The following is an 18007-nucleotide window of genomic DNA, read 5'->3' on the forward strand; positions in this document are numbered from 1 at the left end:
GCTGGTCCTCCTTTTAGTTACGAACAGTAAGGTCTAGGTAAAACCTATAACGCCAACGCAGCGTTCGACATCCCAGAGACATGAATGCCCGCACAGAAACGACACGAGCGTTCCCATCTTTAGCACGTCGACCAAGCAAACGTGTTTCCGTGGTTAAAGAGGAATTTTCGCGCGGTGTATTATTCAAAGATGGTTTCGCGAGGAGGCACTCTTTAAAGGAGGTCGAAAGGTGTTAAAGGGCGCTAAGGAGGGCGTGTCAGCGTCCATTAAAAAACTTGGAGAATGCATCGGCTGGTGTTAAGCGGCAACGCAGCCATTCAACGGCGTAACCCTTGCTAATTTTCCGGCATAAAGCTACCGGCGCGAAGGTTTAACATTGGAATAAATAAGTATATCCTGACAGTGGTGACCGTTTACGCGAAGGTGCGAAGTGGGGCTCGAATAACGTACGCCGCGCTACGACGCAAACTAACACGCGACCGACAACGCGCGCATATATAAATGATAATTCATTTTACGCCCGTTAGCGCCTGGATGTATGAGCACCCTGTTCTCATCACGCGAAACCAACCCCTGAATCGCTACCTATCATTCTTCCCGCATCAGTCAAATAGAAGACGTTGTCGTTAAGCGCGATTCTCGAAGCGATTATATCTTGTTCGTTGAGTTAAAAAGGATCTGTTTGAAGAAGTAGCTTTTAGGTTGTACACGAAATGAAGTAATTCGTTACTATGTATAGCTTCTAATCCCCAAAATATGTATATATATCAAAAAATGTAGTTTTTAACCCTTAATTATTGAACCGTGAGATATATAGCATCAACCCTTAATTTTTCCAAGAACTACTTGTCATATAAATTTCGCAGAAAATCTGCGTTTTTATTTATATACTTTGAACAAGAACCCTAAAAGAGTTTCTCTCCTCCGTGTTCCTTAAGTCTTATTTTTGACACGAACACACTGTACCTCGGGGTTTGCTGTTCGATTTCATGCACAAGAGCCCGAGAAGACCCACCGTATAAATTTCATTCATTTTTTCGTACGTCGCGAGCGATTCGGGCTCATTAAGTCGCGCACGCGACCGAGAATAAACGTCCGGGCGGGCGTGAAGCGAATTAATATAAATACGCGAGCGTAATTGGACCATCACATCCGGGCTATTTATCGGTGGACCGGCCTGTAATTTAAAAAGTCCCTTTTTAGCGGCGATTACGCGGTTCGCTCGCGTTTGCTCGACTTCCAACCGATCGAAAAACCATCCCTCGAGCAATTTCATTAAACACGACATTCATCGATATTTAAAAGGGAAAGTAAAACGGAGAATTATGTAAAATATTTTTTATTACATTCGAGAATGGAAATTCGTTGTAAAAAAAAAATGCGAAAATCAAGGATTATCGAAGATTGCGTAACTTTTAACCGATCAAGAATTAAAGTAACCATCTCTAAAGAATTTTATTAATTTCCGTATTCTGTGGAAGATTAAACTGGAGAATCATGTATAATAATCTTGCGCTAGATTCGCGAAAGCGATTTGATGGTGAAAAAGTTAAGTACGCGAATAATAATTGAGGATTTTTTTCCTTAATGCAGTAATTTCTTGTTTTCGTGTTAATCTCATTAATAAGCGGTACGAAAGAATTTACCTACGTGACATTTTCGAGACTCTGTAGACCAGGGACGTTTAAACGTCATAAAGAAATTCACAAATAAGAATCGCGAAACGTCGTTGCAGCTCTTACCACGACAGTTTTCTCGTCGATGATGTTCCATAAACAATGTAGCGACGGAGGATGATACACCCTGATTTACTCCGCTGTTGCTTCTGTTATTACGTACATATAAGAGATAACTGTCCGCGAGCACGTGCATATTTCATGCAAAAAATCTATTAAATTGCATCCTGGAGTACCGACTGGTGACATAAAAACTTGCTTCGTGAGACATCATTAAGAGAAAGATCAGCTATAAAGATAATAAATATTTCTACCCTTAACGAAATTCATCCGCTATTTAACACGTTTTTCGCTTTCTTACGATCTTAAATGCATTCTCATTATAATATTACGGGCTACGATATCACGAGAGTAAGAGCTCTCATCGAAAATTATAAATAAACCAAAATATAAGCGTAATTTCGAAAATGAAAGCATAAACCGTGTAGTTTCGCGATATAAACTGTACGACTCTAAAAGATCAAAATTAATTAAGAACGTGCAATTACCTCTGGATATAAGACAGACGATGGGAAAAACCAAACATTGGGCATGTTCCGATATTTTTTCTTTCTTAAAAGATGGTATCTCTGACTTGGAATTTTCACGAATAACTTGCAACAGATATATAGCAATGAAACGCAACATGTAATCTGAAACACTTCGAGTCGCTCCGAATATGTACTTACATGCGATTGAACAGATACTCAACTTGTACGTTCAAAGACATTCAAAACCTATCAAATCTTTCCGAGGGTCTAAATTTTCAAGATTTGTCGTAGCTTTAAAAATTGAAAATTCATCGAGATTGAAGATTTAAGACCCGCCAAAAATTTTTAAGAATTTTAAGTGTGAACTCGTGTTCGAAGTATATAATTCGAATTTTTACGATATTGGAAATTTCGAATCACTTTGTAACTGAGCTTCGAATGCCCACGTCTATGGGCAACACGCATAAACCAACGTACTGCATCTTCAGCAAGAAAAGCCGTTATTAAACGGATATTAAAATTTCCCGTATCTAAGTCGTTCTGCCCTCGACGTGCCGGTTTAAGCAATGCTCTGGAAAGGAGTGTGAACTCGTGGTACACACGAAGAGAGTCAGAGAGAGTTGTGTATGGTGGACCGGGCGGCACTCTGCCAGCCACTTCCAGATATGATCGTCGTAAAATAAATTGCCGGCGTGTAAGGGCCGCGTGGGAGTAAATTACGAGAATAAATAAGGCGTAAACGACCACGGAGGGAACTTTGAACCTCTTTAAGCCTAGGAACCCGAGTGTGGGCGCCGAGGACTTTTAGATCCGAACGGACGGGGCATAGGTGTCACGGAGACAGGGCCGTAGCGAACACAACGTCGTCGACAGGTGAACTGGCTTTTCTCTTGCACCATTGAAAGCTTACACGTGTTCATACATGACGGCGTTCGAAAGAAACTTGATAGATATTGATGAATAGACCAACACCATTCGGAGTATCTTTTGAATAGGCTGTGGATGTTAATTTTATATTTTCACGAGCGTAAGTAAAATTGTTTCGACTTCTGGATAGTATAGCGAGTAGTTTATTTTGAATATTCCGTAACACATAAACGGCCGCAGACTATTCCTGAATTTTAAGTCATTATTCTTCGTTAATTTTGAAATAGTACAGTAAGGTTTACAGGTAGGTTAAGGGAAGGTAGTTTTCGGCTATCTTTACTCCCTGATATCGCTCTAGCGTTTAAAGACCAAGATTATACAGTAACATATCTGGACTAGTTTAAAAATTGTTTCTTCTTCTTGAATCGTCTAAATGACGTAAACAAAATTACATCTTAATCCCATGCAAAAGGACTGCCAAAAGATCGCCGTAAAAGTTTATGTAAAATCGTTACAAGTTGCTTATTTAACAGATAATAGTTTTCTCCGTAATCGGGCAAGCTGCGATACCATAGATATAATTAATCGTCCTAGCCACGCGAATCTCGAACTCTTATCATTCGTGTCTAACAACAATGTGAAAGACAGAAAACACGTTGCACTATGTATGCACCATTAAAGTCGAACTATGAAAAATAAGAAAAATCGAAAGCAGGAAAGTGTATCTGTGAGTAACATAAGAATAAAATTCATGGAAGGGTCTAAGCCGCTAATCTACGGTCCACGTCTAATCTACACCCCGTATAAACGATCGAGGCCGCTCCAAAAATTTCCTTTCATTTTGCCGCCACGAGAAAACAACGATCTAAAACTCCAGAGCAATCGTAACCGCTGATATTCTCCCTACTCTCTCGTCGAAACAGTTACTATCCGAACAGGTTTCTAACGATTCCATATTTCCATGTGATACAACAAATCTGGTTCCGAAACGATCTTCCCTCCCCTTTCTTCGATCTGAATAAAAAAAAAGAACTACCGAAATTCCCTCTCTGAAACGAAATTCGATTCGATCGTCAGAAAGCGATCTTTAGAATAAGAGAAAAGAGAGAACTGTTTCGAAATGAACGAAAATATCTATCGAACGCGAGTGAATAGGCTGTTGGTCGAGAAAGGGGTTCGTCGGGGTCGAGCAGCCCGGCCCTGTCCCACCGATAAAACCTCGCTGATCCGCCGTTGATACTCGTTGCCCGTAATCTGAAGATCCTTCGCCGGGTACGCGAGAGGGAACGTCTGGAATCGGAATCGTGGCTCCATGAAAGCGGCATGGAGAGTAAGAGAGCGAGGGAGTGAGAGAGAGAGAGAGAGAGAGAGAAAGAGAGAGAAAGAGGGAAAGAGAAAAGGAGGGCGGCGATAAGAGGACGAAGCGAGAAAGGGAGTAGTAGGGGATCCTCCTTGGAGAGTCGTCCTCCGAGGTGTCGGCAAACAGGGCCGTTCGACGAGTGGTTCGACGCCGGTGGTCCAGCACGGTAATGCCTTAGTTTCCATGCAAACTGGCCGTACGCCTCCATACCTTACGCATAACCGGATATTAACATGGGAAGTGGCCGATGAGACTCTCCCTTGGCTCGTCGTTGTCCTCCTCTCTTGCCAGTCGCCACTTGCTCCTTCTCCCTCTCTCTTCCTCTTGCTTTCTTCGTTTCACCTTCGCGGATCTCTCCACGGATCCTTTCTCTGCTCGTTCTCGAGCGAGTGAGTAGGGTAGGAAGGTGGGAAAAATATATGGGAGATCGTGATCTCGATCGAGCCTATAAAACGTGTCCCCGCCGATCGCAAAACTATCCGCAGGATCGAGCAGCGGCCCTGGCGATCGCGGCAGCCTCGGATCTATTCTAAAGATAACGGCGATTATTCGTTCGATCGCGATTTAATCGATGGTTAGCCCGCGATCACTGCGGCGATCGATTAAAGCGGTCGGCTGACGCGCGAACGATCCTGCAAAACGGTTCAAAGACGTTCCTAGTTGCGTGAACAGGGCGTTTTTCTCGTAGCGTTCACGAAGTTCATGGCGTTCTCACGTGCCACAAATTCGAGTTACACTCGCGTTCCCTCGACGCGATAATCCGACGAAGGGGAATCTGGATTGCCACGTTGGTAGCCTCGAGTGGTGAACTCTGATATAAAAGCATCTACATCGCGGTGTGTGTAACGAGCGCGTGACTCGCCACGGATGCATCGTCGTTGCCTCGATTTCTTTCGCAAATTGCAGGCATATTGGATCGATACGTCGATCGAATCATCATTGAACTCAATTTGTTGGCAAGTTACGGCCTGCCCATCGGCTCGATCCCGATCCAGATACACGTTAGTGTTGCATCTCCTCGTCTTTACTTTGTTGTTGCATGCATTTCGACGCGTACGTGCAGGGAACACGGCTCGTTCTCAGTCGAGTATCAGAGACAAACGACGATCACGTAACAGCATCGCGTCATGGTTTTCGAGGGAACGCGGTAGTTAGCGTTGATTACACCTCCGAACGATCCTGCCGCCCCGATGATGCACGAGCCCGATGCTCGTCGCGGATGAACGCGAAGGGCGAGAAACGTTGTCGATATACTAAAACGATCTTGCGGTAACGGACAAGCGTATTAGCTTTTTACGCCAGTGAGACTGATTTACGTTGTTGCTCGTAGTAACTGTCTATTCCATTTTTCAAGCAGCAGATGATAGATATATATTTGTCATAACTCTGCTACACGATTTTTAAATTGTTAAAATGCAGGAGATCACAAATGAACTTTACACGAAAAATAATTATGATATATAGTTCTTAATTTGTTAAAATAACTGTAATATGCAATTCTGAAATTGTTTCCATCGCAGAATATCGAGAATCGACATTAATTGGGAAAAAAACAAGATCAAAATACTCTCCAATCCAATATTATCAAAATCCAATTTATATCAGCTTTTCGTTAGATCAATTTTCTCTTATCTGTTCTCTTAATTCGAGGCAAGTATAAATCGATTAGATTCTTGTATCGCATCGTTTACTATTTCGAAAAAATGACCATCCTCTTACAAACATGTCGAACAATGTAAAGAATATTGTCAGAAATGTTACAATCATTCTGGAAGAGTAACGACCACGTCTGGATTAACATTCTACTAATAACTTGCTCGCAACCAAGAAATCACGATAAGCAAAAAATGTAGTCGACTGTAAAACACTTGTTCGTAGAAGGGCATTTCCAACGAGCCATGCGAGGGATAAAGAAGGGAGTAACGATGATTGTCGAAGCTGTGTAGGTTTGCTTAGAGTATCTCGCGGTATTTTGCCCGCGAAATCCCGCGGCGATCGCGTGCATCGCGATGGAGTATATAACGCCGTGCAATAAAAACTTCAAGCGCTCCGGGTAATTAAACGTGCACACAAACCTTTCGGTCACGCCAGTTCTTACGCTCGGACCTTTATCCACCGATAATTCATCGATAAGTTCACCACTGAACAAAATGTTGTTTACGAGCATGCAAGTGGATCTATTGCGCATCCCATCCCTGTTCGTACTGGTCGTTCCTCGAACGATTTCTAATCCGTAGGTGGAAGGATGCCTAATGAAAACGTTGCCGGAGAAGCTTGTTTTCTAACGATCCGCTCAAACCGGTAGCGATACGCCACTCACGGAATTACCAGGGAGACGACATTTTACATGGCGATAGTCCTACTCTTCTAGAGATCAACCCACGTCGTGGAAGGACAGATTCTCATGGACTAGGGCTATTCGCCTTTCGAGGATCAACCATCTGGGATTCCATGATCTGTAACTAACGGCCACAGAAAACAGCTCTAGTTGCTTTACATAAACCTTTATAAAAGTTGTGTTGCTTACTAATTACACACGTGATTGAAAGATGAAAAGGGTATTAGTATCTCGAGCGCCGTTTATGCATTTAAGTATGTACACTACGGACCAAAAATTTAGACTCACTTTCGTGATTATATCATTTATTGGAAATTAATATTATAACTGTCGATAGCGATTTCGTTTGTTTCGTCTGACTTTTGCCTAAAAAGTTTCGTACAGTACCAGAATTCTAATTCTTTTGTTAATCGAGTATCGGAACTACAAATATCAACATTTCGGCTGTTTCTATAGATTCTTGCCTATCAAGAATAAGTTCGCCAAGATACCAAGATTCTAATTCTATTAACTTAATTCTGTTAATTTAAGAATCGGTGTTACATATGTGATCAACGACATTTTCTATTTCGACAAATTTTTATCGAAACAAATTTCTTAAGATTTCAAAATTGTAAGCTGGCCTTTGCCCAACGCATTGATTACGGATTCAAAACTTTTGGCCGATAGTGTATACACCTCGAGAATTATAAAACCATCTACGTCACGAACAAGTTTCTCCCATTGCAAAAATAAAAATCTGCCGGTCGAATAAATTCTTCGAACCGGAAATAACCGCGAACGAAATTCAAGTTCCAGCGTAATCTCGTGAAAGATTCCCACGTTACCAATTCCGTGACAGCGTCACACGATTATCGTAATGGCCGGTTGATCGTCAGGGCGCGCGAGAAACCGATCCATCGATCGATCGACTTGAAGAGCGAGCGAGAGCACAACAAGGCAGACGCATTCCCGATGAACTTCGAAACAGAAAAGGCGATTGGTTCGTCCTGGTAATCTCTGATCTATAGACGTATCTATGGCCGTGAGACGGGAGCAGGAGCCGTGCCATAAACATAACCTATACACGGAGAAACGATTGTGACTGGAACACGAGGACACGGCGGTCTCGTGGCTCTCCTCCTGGGTACCGGGAGTTCAACAGGTTCCCTATCACTTTTCCCTATTGCTCGCACGGTGTGCGACAGTTATTAGTCAAGATTAGCCGCGGTGTACGTGGGAGCATCGGCCCTAACGGCGTGCCTGTATTTTGACAGGGCTCATCTCGAAATTAATCGGCACTCGTTCCGTGCCTGCGGGATTACGATTTGTCTGTATTATCCTCGTATAACCAACGGGCGTTGCGAGTATCCCTCTTGTATGAATCCTCGCCGAGGTCCCCTTCTCAACGTCGTTGCGCCTTTCTATCGGCTGCGACCGGGTCGTTTTACTCTTCCGAGAATTAAGATTTCTGCCAGAGAGCCGCCGCGCGTGAAATCCTTCTCCAACGTTTTCACCGTTAGAGCGCACGGTGTATTGAGTGTACACTGCTCGAGCCACATGAAACCACGAGTACACGCATCGGGAACGACCGTCTGCGACTTGGCTTGTATGATTAGGCGCGTTCGTGCTCGAACGCTCGATGGAACGTTCTCCATTATTCCAGCGTCAGAGGACGTTCCTCGTGGAAATTGACGAACGTGCGCCGAGAAGGCTCGGTACTAAGTAAGAGTTCGAGCTGGATGGGTCAAGCTTCGTTCGATGGAACTTGGACAGCTGGTTCGATCGTAGCATGCCCGTTTTTCGTGTTCCGCGCGAGTGAAGACGGTGAAGAGGCTGGTTCTATGTGTCGCGCTTCTTCGAACGCTAATTGCATTCGAAACGCCAGTTTCAGCTATCAACGGGATTTCATTGAAGTCACCTAGTCGAATGGAAGGGTAGTGAAAGGTTTCGGTTAGTCGTTGACGCGACCTGTCAGCGTGAGATCGGGCGTGATTGGAAACAAACGTTTCTGTGGTATCACGAAGGATCTCATACACCGTTATCTTTGTCGTCGTCGAACGATGAGTTTCAGATTGAGACAATATAATTCGTTCTATTCAAACGCTGGTTATACATGATTTTATTAAGTTGTGCCTGTGAGAATGTGATTTCATGGTCTCGTATAAATGACTGTCAAATGACGCGCACGGGTGAATAGGAAATAGCAGATAGTTACAAAGTATAGCAACGCGTATGCCTTTTATTTTAGTTCCACAGCTGCAGTGTTATCCATATGTTGCATCCTGCCCGAGATGATTGCTCGTTCCAATTGAACACCTGGTATCTGCGTTTTAAGTGGCGCGCGTGCATGACCTCGCGTGTAAACCTTATCCTAAATCTAACGAGTTTACTAAACCTGCTCGATAAAATTTATATTATTATGTATTTCGAATAATTGTCATTTAGATTTTAGCAACTATCATTGTCAAATACTCTTTCATCGAAACACTTTCGATCAAATTTATCATCAATTTTCAAGGAGCACTGCTATATTTATTTTCATTCGCTGCAATAATTACACAGCGGTAACGAAACTTTAATCGTAAATATCTTTAAAAATCATTATTTAGTATCTAACCCTGTAATGGATTATTTTTACAAAACAAAATGACCAAACACGACCAACGTGTATTGGATCGTTTCATTTACCTATTCATCTTAGATCGATTAACTCTCGCGAGTCCAAGTATCCGGCAAACATTCCTCGACGACTCCAGGAAGCCGTTTAGTCGGCCGTTCGTCGAAATTCGATAACGACGTGACGCTGGCTGACAACCGCAGTCGGGTAGCCACGCGTAGAACCTAACAGCCTAGCGCATGCCTTTATCCGTGTATTGATGTATAACGAAAGAGGACGCGAATAACGCCGCCGGCATCGTGTACAACGTAGGAACCTGATTAACAGCTGGTTTTTCATCGCCACGAGTGTAGACCACCCCCGTGGACGTCGCATACGCGTATCGACGAGCTTATACATCCGGTACGTATCGCCACGTTCGCGCAAGGATTCATAACGTGAGGTAGATTATGGCCGTGTCGTGGCATAGTACCCGCATCGTATCTCATTCGTGTGTCATCGTTGTCGACGTCGCAGTAGCCGGTTGACGGAAGGTCCACGCGAAAATTAGAGGCTATTTCTGGCGTTGATGTTTAATTTTTTTATGTAAACTTCTCTGTAGTTAAATCGATCAAGATCGCGTTTCCTAAATTTGCTAATTTTATTACTCGGCTGTGTAATTTTTGTTTAACTTCTCATGAATGAATAATTTATGCGAAGGAGATAGCATAAATAATTATGAAATTTGAGGTGAATTTAAATTTCGACTTAATCAAGAAGGTTAATTAATGAATTCTTTTAATAAAACCTTCGGTTAGAAAATTGAAGAGTCGTACGAGGAAGGAAGAATATTGATAGAGCGTTACCAGGGAGATTGATTAATGGAATCGTGATTATCGAGCTTCCTTGAGAAAAGTCATGGAAATATATATATGCAATTAATAGATTAAGATAGTAGAAACATAGACCGGCAATTTAGAAATCAGTCGATGTTTCTGTTTAATCCATCAAACTCTACGATCTATCTTCGACTTAACCCGATATGTACATACAATCTTCTCGCGCTCGTTTAAAGTCATCAAACGCATTAATTATCTGTCGTACAACGAAAATAAATTGCTCGTAGGCTCTATCGAGAGCACGCTGCGTCCCTAACATTCGCAAACAATTCCATGATCGTAGATCTTTCTATTTCGCAAGTGTAAATTTCAAAAAACGATCTCTCATTGAATTTCTTTAGCGCAAATATAACTTGCATCAAGCCGCTGTGCGATAAAAATAAATAACAACGAATAGTTAACACAATTGAAAAAACGAAACCTGAGCAGAGATTTGCTTCATCCGTCAAAGTACTGATATCTTGTACGTTTTATATTATGTGTATTTTATACACTTTTGCATCGTTCAATTTCCCATATACGCATAAAAATTCATAGTCTGACAATCAACTACAACTTCGACATTGCAAGAGAATAACGTTGCGAATAAAATATTTATTTGCTCAAGGAAACGATTATTGTGTTCTGAAATCTTGACACGCTCAGAACTATTGATCGGTAGTGTACATCGACGATCATTTGTACGCATGATCCAAATGTATTGTAACGTCGAGGCTTTCCTATGAATAATGATAGCCCTCGCGGATCGATCCGTCATCGAGCGTAACGGGAAAATATTAAAACGTCCAAGTGAAAATGACAGATTCAGATCTGACAGCGCTAATTGCGTTCGAAGGGGTCTCTCGGGGTTCTGCGGCGGAACGCGAGCGGAAAGTGAGAGCTCAAACGAGCGAGGCGAGCAGCGATTTGCACGCACGACACGCCTATCGCAAATACGGATTAATGAACTGCATACGCCACGGCGGAGTATTGCGAGTGATCTAAGCCCGATAAAGGCGAGACTATATCTTCTGGGTAACGGCAATCCATAATGCACCAAGTGAGTAACCGCCGTGCCTGAACCTTAATTTATATCGTTCGCTTAGAGTATCCGACGTGCTTTCATCCGCCGATACTTCAGATCCTGCGAGTCGCCGCGTAAATTATTCTCTCGTCTTTGTTGCCACGCAACAATTCCTGCATATCCGAGATAAGGAAAATGAAATGTCGATCGACAATTTTAAAATGCAGTTTCATTAGATGTAGGGTGTTTATACGAGACGCGTGGAGAAATTATTACGCTGGTTGAAGTTCAAACGTAGTTTTATGTACATTGTAGTTAAGTAGTGATTGATTTATTTGATTGGAGGCAATCTTGAAATTAATCTTTGGTGAAGGGAGATAAATTTTCTGAATTTAGTGGTTGCTGGTTTTAGCAATTGTTAGTTGATATGGAAAATTCGAGACTTTATTTCAATCATATTTATTGCCATGATACGACGCGTTTAATTTAATCGAATAAAAAATTTCAATTAGACGAGTAGAGAGTCTCTGACGAATATTAGAGTAGCCTGATCCTATATATAAGAGCGTAACTTACCACCCTTGTATCTCATTTGTTTCCCGGTCTTTTACGCCCCGTCTGAAGCCACTTCGCTGCCTGGGACATGTACCGGGTGAAAATTTGTAGCAAGGATCTTTTTAAAACTATAATCGATCATTTCGAAACGATATTATTTACCATCAGTCTTAGAAAGAACATGCGAGTAATACTGATACGCGATACTATTACCGATTCTACTTAAACGAGGAGATGCATTACGCGTTTTATAATAGACGTTAGGATCTCTAATAACACTTCGTATTCGTAATGCATTCCTCGATGCAATTTCTTCCTCTGGAACTATAAATGTTCTATTTTGCTTGTTTTGCCTTCGAAATTAGGGTTCTTTGAACTCACTATAATCGTTCGATAAAAGTTTCTGGTGTATTGTGAATAAATAATTATTTGTGCATAAAAATATCTATAATTTCGATCAGGAAATACGCATTTACTAATCTTGTGAAAATTTGTAATAGATAATAATAACAGCAATAATAATTATATACGTTTATATTCTCTTCAGACAATTTGCAACTTAAAAATTTCCAAAGATTACACTCGCACGGCAGCACCATAAACAATAAAAAATTAAAATTCCCACAGAAATCTACCAAAAAGTTTGTTACAGAAACTCTATCGAACATAGCGAGAAAAGGAATCAATTGGAAGAGATTTATTCACGATTATATGGAGCGCCATCGACTAAATCCGTGATGATGATTTTTCTCGTGCCAACTACCGCTGGACGGGTAGTTGACGGTAAGGAACGATGCCGTAAAACGCGTGACACCAAGAAGCGTGAAGGTACTGCACACGGTGACCGGATCGATCTGCGTTCCACCATCTTGCTGTCGAAGACCTTGGCGAATTAACGGAGTAACCAGTGGGACACCGGGTAGCGTTCGGACAGAGTAGGGTTACAACACGTACCCGTGGCCCGAGACCACCCACAGGTTGAATCGATCAGCAACTGATACCCTTGAAGAGCGAGCAAGAGGCCAGGGAAGAGATAAAGAAGAGGAGTTACAGGTGTACCAGGGCTGCTTATACGGCCGCGGAACGCGCTCAATTCACGATAACAGCCGTTCGCGCCCGCGCTTCTTCGCCTTTCAGGACGAAACAGGGCGCGGAGGCATCTCGACGTCGATTTTATCGCGTCAGGATTGAACTACGGTCTTCGAACGCGAAATCTCGGTGAATTTCGCGTGAACTGTCGGTGAATGGTTCTCATTAGATGATATGGTTGGTGTAGATTAAGGGAACAGAGTATAGGGGAGATTATGGGATAGGGAAAGCAGAAATTAAAGGAATTATTTAATCATTTTATTATCATGGGGAAGCATCCAAATGCTGAATGCGTTTCAAATAGGATTTTTGTTGAGTAGAAATTATGTAAAATACAGGTAATAATTGCGATAACATCTACGTGTTTGTTACTTTATAAGGATGTAGCAATTTTAGTAAAGAGTGAAGGGATAATTACTTTGATATGGTAACTCTCGAAGAAATTCAAGTTTCATCTGCTTGTCACAAGTCTACTTTACTCTGAAAGTCATTAACTGCGACCAATTATACTTAACAATATCCTAATCTCTGCACTTGCAAAAGATACGAAAAGACCATTCAAAAGACCAAATCGAAGAACCAGTTCCAAGTACGAGGTAAGGAACTTATCGATAAAAATAACCAATCGGCACGCACGTAGGAGCTTACCAAAAAGCGAATCTGCGAAGCAGCATGCGAATGTCCGCGAAAGCCGAACGATATCGTAAATTCCGGCAATTATCCTTAATTAATAAGTATCCAGTTTAGTCGAGCGGTGGTGGACATATACGAAGGGGCAGACGCGCGCCCCAGCACGAATTTAATGCCGACTGTGGGAAATTTAGATGAGAAGCCCGAGTCCCTGAGTCCACGGACCGTAAAGCAAGCGGTTTATTGGTGAAGCGGCGAAACGCGCTATTCGACTGACACTTTCATTACCGTCTTTCTAATTGCCCGCCATTTAGGTAAACGTATACAAGCACCGTAATCCGGGATTCGTCGTTTGCACGGCCGCGTCACCGGATTTGGATCCTTCGAACGTCTGGCCTCGAGCAGCCGCGACAACTTGAAGGCAAGCGAAACGAGCTTATCCTTGCTTCTGCCGATCTTTAATCTTCCGTGTGAACACATGGCTTTTGCGTTTGATGATAAGAAAGTGATACGGGAATAGTCGGGTAGGTAGAGAGTTTGATAATCTAAAAAGAGAAGACGAAGAGAGAATAAGTGGTTGCGGAAGTATTTGAAGGATTAAGACGGTGTTGACGAATTGTCTTTACTTTCTTCGGTTTAGTAGGTGAATTATTTTTTGTCAGAAACCAGATTAATCGATTTTATCGAAGTTAATTGTTTGATTCGCCAGAAGTAATACATTAGTCGTACGTTTTGGTGCTGAAAGTAGGAAACTTTTGGAAAAGGGAATTGGTCAGCTTTGTCTTTGAATGGCTCAACTGCCTCGACTCAATTGCTCAATTAGTTCGTAAATCATTGCGTTATTTGCCATTTCTTCGCCTTCGGTTTGTCTTAAAATTAAAATTCCTAAAATAACCTATTTATAGTAGCTATCTTAACATCGACACACAGTAAGAACTGACCTGGAAAGCTTCCAAAAAATTACCGGAGAGGCCTGCTGAACTCGAGAAGTGAATCAGAGAAAAAACTAGAATTTGGTCACCGAAAAAGGAGGAAAAGAAATAATAAAAGGGACGCAGCTGCGGCGGTCGATCCGTTTAGCGCGATTAACACCGTCGTTCCAGGATAGCACCGCCCCACCTGTCCGATCTGCCGGCCGAACGACAAATATCCGTTTCCACGGAATCGGGTTCTGTGTTACCAGCAGTTTTCGTTTCATCTAAAATTCACGAGAGACAGACGCGACTAATGGCCGCTGCCCGTGCCCGTATCCGTGGACGCTTCAGCTCGGTCGTTTCGAAAGTGGAGAACTCCCGGTGAAGACCGTGCGGCTCATTGAAATTCAAATGTCAATCTCGAGTGTACGAGCATATATACTAACGAGACTGGCGAGGAGAAGAGACGGGACGAGGGGAGGAACGTGAATGCGGAGTGCTTTTCGTGTCGTGATGTCGAAAACGGTCGCCGGATCGCGCCCATGTTTGCTCTCGAATTCTGCCGGCCGAAGGATCTCAAGTTCCAAGGCTGCCTTCGGTCTTGTCAATGTTGTTTTATAACCACGCTCTCGGAAACCCGGTATGGTGCTCCTCTTTAAAATTCGAACAGGTTCACTTCCTTGAAATCCTTTACCGCTGACGTCGAACTAGAACGGTGCTTTCAAGCGTTTCAACATTTTCTGAAAATTTATTTCCCCTGACAATATATTTAGAATCGTTTTAGTTATTATCGGTGACGAACTTGGTTATCACTAATTATTTCTTTTATAAATCTACTCTTAAATTATATCTCAGTAGAATTTCTTTTATACGATCAATTAAACTAGCGTTGATTAAAGCCACTTAGTCGAACGTTACCTTCTATTACGTACGTTTCAGTTACATAAATTGCTTGTTGCTCGTTAGATTCATATAAATCGAGTACCTTTACTTTATCAATTTACTTTATTAGAACATGATTACAGTTCTAAATTAATATCTAAAAACCTCTAAGAAATGACGATCCACGAATAGAGAAATTACAAATAGAATATGGACATAAAAATGTTCTATGGAAATTACAACACATTCAACGTGAACATTAAAATTCACCCCGAAAAGTTCGAAAATTCTCATTCAACGTATATCTGGTTCAAACCGTCGACTTTGATTTGACCAGGTTTGAAGAAGCCTCGACCAGCTCGAAGTCACGTAAACGTTGCCGCAGCGTTCAGTATTTCACGCAGGTGGGTTGTCCAACGAATACAGATTTATGACACCGCGTTCATTGAAAAAAGGTGCCGTCTTCCTGCTCCTGGAAAGTATCGCGATCGAAGCTGTACTCAAGGTAGAGGATTCACCATGTGAACACATAATGATCGGCGAGCGGCGGAACGGAACGGTGCGGTGTGAGGCGGGCAGAGTCGCGCATAAACGAATAATAAAGCGGCCGGCGTAATATTTCAAGATGGCGCGCTACGTGCTCGGTAGATGGCACAGCTCGATATTATTTAGCGTCCTGGGGTCGCACCCACTTAACCCTATCCGGCGCGCGGAGCGAGCGCGCAAAAAGGGCGCCCACAAAGACAGAGAATAAGTTACCTTAGTCCGCGCGAAAGGACGTGCCATGGCATTCCCGCCGCGAGGACTACGGATCCTTAACGGCTTGGTACTGCGGCACGCGGGAGGGTCCTTATCGTGGATAACCCAACCGCTTTTATTAATGGTCGCGTTCCCTGGACGACACGTTTCCATCCGCATTTACCGTTCGATTAATATTTGATCGGGTTCGAGTAGTCTCAAATAGTCTCGGAGGATTTTAGATGGAACGATCCATTAGCTTCAATTTGAAGTAGATTGATCGAGACATGGATGTATAATTGCAAGGTTTATGACGCGTAAACCATGAACGAACCGTTGGAACTTTGGAAGCCGAAGATACCTTCTTCCAACTGTCATATTAATCTCAGCCGAATCCTGATCCATTTAATCGGCATAAAATTTCTCTTCACTCGAGATCACCGTCGCGAAACCATTTAAAACAGCTGTCCCGCTGCTGTCCGCGGAATAAAATTTTGATGTACGACGCGCAATTTCTCTCTTTTCGAGCACCGATTAAATTGACAGCTTAAATCGAAGCATCCTGCAATGCCTAATTCAACATACCGACGAATTAATCACAGGGCACTCGCTCCCTCTTCTTCGTATCCTCTTTCTTCTTTTTGTATCCATTCGATTACCAGAAAATCGACGTCGAGATAGAAAAGCAACGCGATCGAAAAGATGACTCAAGCGGCGTAATTGGATAACGAATTTCCTTCTTCACTCTGCGAACGTTCTTCCCACGGAATTGGATTCCGCTTCGATCCTTCGTTCCTCTTCAGCCACGCCGCGCATAATGAAGCGTCGAGGCACCGAAAAATACGCATTCTCGCCGCGCATCGTTTACCGCAGAATTCCCTTATCGTGGTTAGCCTCTCCTCCATTATAAATGACCACGATTCAGGCTACAAGAATCCACAGATAGCGTAGAGAATCTATTCGAACAATTCCTTCGAGTCTCGCCCGGATTCGAATACGTTCGAACACGATCGATAAGGGGCGAATCTTTTAATTAATCGACGAGGCCACGACCGAATTGACGTCCGTACGATTTCTTCACGGTAATTGACCGTGATACCCTCGAGGAAGAAAAAAAAACGATGATATTTGTCAAGTGTCACGACAACGGCTAGCCTAGCGATGATGCGGCTTTTATTAATGATCGTACGTGCGATTTCTCGAAAGCGGGCTCGCGCCTACGCAGCAACTTTCGATCAGGAAAGTTTCGATGACACAGCTCGAACGGATCATCGAAACCTGGGATAATTATCACATTCTGTGATACTCGTTCGTGCTTTAATCTATGATTTTCAAAAAAATTCGAGTCGATTACTGCGTATTACGTTTTAGTGAATGTTCTATATATAGATAATGTTATGTAATTTTGCGAATATTTTACTCACTTTGGGCTATTTATGACTATGGCTATAAGTAACTCTATCTTATTATATTAGATTGCTGTGTAATAAATATCTCTCTTCGAAGAATCCTCATGTCAGCGATTTTAAAATCATAAAATACGCAATAATTCTATCGTTCAGATGTCTTCAAACCGTTATTCTCTTCGCTGATTAATAATATTCTCAAAGGAAGTAGTTATTTCTCTCAAAAATGTATCGACACGCGTGACTTTTTCCTCTGTTAAAAATTGTCGTTACAAAATGAATTACGCTCGTTGACACCTGTCTTAAGAACGATATTTATTACGTAACAGTCAAATAATATATAAGCGCCATCTCGGATGCAACTGTAAGACGAGAATTAACAGCGGAATTGTTAATAGTTTATGTATTCGTACGATAGTTTCTCGTGCAAACTGGTGCCGCGTTTGTCTGAACGAAAGGCAACGTTTTTAGACTAGATTATTTTGACAAAAAATATCCTGAATATTTTATTATTCCGCTGCGCACGAATAAAAGCGATAAAA

Source organism: Bombus vancouverensis, chromosome 5 (assembly GCF_051014615.1).
Source record: "Bombus vancouverensis nearcticus chromosome 5, iyBomVanc1_principal, whole genome shotgun sequence".
Lineage (NCBI taxonomy): Eukaryota > Metazoa > Arthropoda > Insecta > Hymenoptera > Apidae > Bombus > Bombus vancouverensis.